Source organism: Agrilus planipennis, unplaced genomic scaffold, assembly GCF_000699045.2.
Source record: "Agrilus planipennis isolate EAB-ADULT unplaced genomic scaffold, Apla_2.0 scaffold34, whole genome shotgun sequence".
Classification (NCBI taxonomy): Eukaryota; Metazoa; Arthropoda; class Insecta; order Coleoptera; family Buprestidae; genus Agrilus; species Agrilus planipennis.
This window is the reverse complement of record NW_020439170.1, coordinates 8,983-11,190: the sequence shown is the minus strand read 5'-3', so window position 1 is coordinate 11,190 and position 2,208 is coordinate 8,983. Positions and strand designations below refer to the sequence as shown.

General features: G+C 29.3%; 1 protein-coding gene across 1 annotated transcript in view; it reads right to left on the bottom strand.

Annotated features, from left to right (window-relative positions):
• LOC108739521 overlaps positions 1 to 1,313 on the bottom strand; it is a 250,548-nt gene extending 249,235 nt beyond the window's left edge. The window contains exon 1 of the mRNA XM_018473447.2: positions 1,247 to 1,313. The gene's annotated coding sequence lies outside the window, so the exon portion shown is untranslated. The remainder of the gene's footprint in view (positions 1 to 1,246) is intronic.
• Positions 1,314 to 2,208: the final 895 nt, after the last annotated feature.

Here is a 2,208-nt window from a genome sequence, read left to right as displayed (position 1 = left end):
GTTTCGGGAACAAGAAAAGGTAATGGAATTTGTAAAAATAAAATCCCAGCAGAAATAAATTTACTAGATATTTTAGTTGATATTACAAATTAAACTGTAATAATTAAGAAACAAAATTATTTTGTCAAATTTGAGATTATTACAAGTTACATAATAAATTCTACTATTTCTACGGCAAATTCAGTCATTTACAAACGAAAATTGTAATTTTTGCGTTTTCATAAAAATTTAGCTTTCTCCGTGTATTTATGAAGCGGAAATACGTAATTTTTTTTAAGAAATTGGCTAATAGAACAACGAACGCAAATTACAAAACGGCAGATTTTGCCTAAAATGTTTAAATCTCAGAAAAAAATTTTGTTTTGATTGAGCTTATGCTATGATTGACAAAGTATTAATTTTACACACAAAACACACAATACGATGAACAATTAAAATAATCAAATATTCAAGCTTTTTTTAGAAATCTCCTCTCTTGCTATTTACTATCGCATTGTACTTTTTAATCTATCAATTCCTAATTTAATCGTCCCATGTATACGTGCTGAAGAAGCAATGAATCAGATTGTCGAAGTTAAAATCAACAACTTTTTCTGACAAATTCGAAATGAAAGAGATACTCGACTCGCATTGCAGCATTTTGTGACTTTTTGCCACTGCTTTCACAGGAAGCGAATTGAGTTCATATAGTAACAACTCATAAATGAAATTTTAAAATTGTTTTCTAATCGAAGCATAGATATCTTCCAGTTTTAATTAAAACGAAGACCGCTTATTCAAAGCTGGACAAGTTGATTAAAATTTACCCAGCAGAAGGCAAACGAATGCGTCCCGCATTGAAATCTCGAAGCCAACGATTAAAACTAACACAGACAATAACCCACCAGACACTAAATGAATTTTAAAATAACCAAGAATAGATGTCATTTTAATGTTAAAAATTTTCATCTTCATGCAGGTAGATTTCAAATAGGCTAATGAGAGTGAATGTAATCTTGTTACACATAAGTAATTCTCATTGAATTTTTACTACCTGGAAAAACCTTTCCACAAATAAAACTTTTAGTGGATTAGTCAGTTTTGTAGGTACTGATTGAAAATTAAATTAATAGTAATTGTTTTCTGTAGGAGACACTGAAGTATATGTAAAATGAAATTGAGAAATTCATTAATAAAATTGTATAGCATAAGATCAGATCATAATAACGCTAGAGGAATATACATTGTAAAATTCGTATTTTCTTACCTTAATCAACGTGAAATTTTCATTTTGCTTCAATCGGTCATTCTACCACTATTATGGGAGGTATCAGGACTCCTGAAACAAAATATTGTAAATTAATTAATAAAATCAACATAAAAGAAAAAAGTCAAAATTGATGTTATTTTACATTAATAATAATATTAAAAGCCGACGAAACTTTGATTTTCGGGAAAATTTAAACTATTTTCGACCAATTTACTTTCAAATCGAATCATATTTCATTTCACGATTATACGATTGAATTAACCTTAACTTTTGACACTTAAACTCGGAAAAATTCGCAGGTATTCGAATCTTCTTATATTATAAACTACTATACTAATTGATAGAAGAAATTAGTATAATGATTAAATTTAACTTCAGGTTCGGGTAACAAAAGCTAAGCGGCGCGAGCAGCGAAAATTGTGTTTTCATTTTTCTTTCTTGGCACACTGCTATTGAGATATTTTCTAGTGGTTTTCTGCTCGCTGAACTTTTAGAACTGTACTGAATAATTCACACTTTCAAACTAAGTTTATCCGGTAACAGCCACACCGATAGAAAATCAATGAGTTCAACTGACTTTAAGTTGGGCAAACTACTTGTAAATTTAAAAATGGTAACTCTTTACAGACCGAGAAATTATACTTCCAATTTATGATAATCTTTTTTATTTTCTTTATCCTATTGTTCGGAATGCCAAAATATCGCGGCGAATGACTTTTCTTTGTTTTGAATGGTCCAAAATTGGGGTCAAACTATAAATTTTAATAAAAAAAAATTTGTTGCCTATTTTATTATAAGTACTAAGTACAGAAGAAGGAGAAAAATGAATAAATTTTCAAAGAGGACAATAATCGGAATTAAATAACTCTTGAAGGATTAACACTAACATATCATGTGTTATCTTTGTCCTACATTTGTAATGAAGAGTATCCCTGTGGTTCTGCGTACAATTGGTAGGA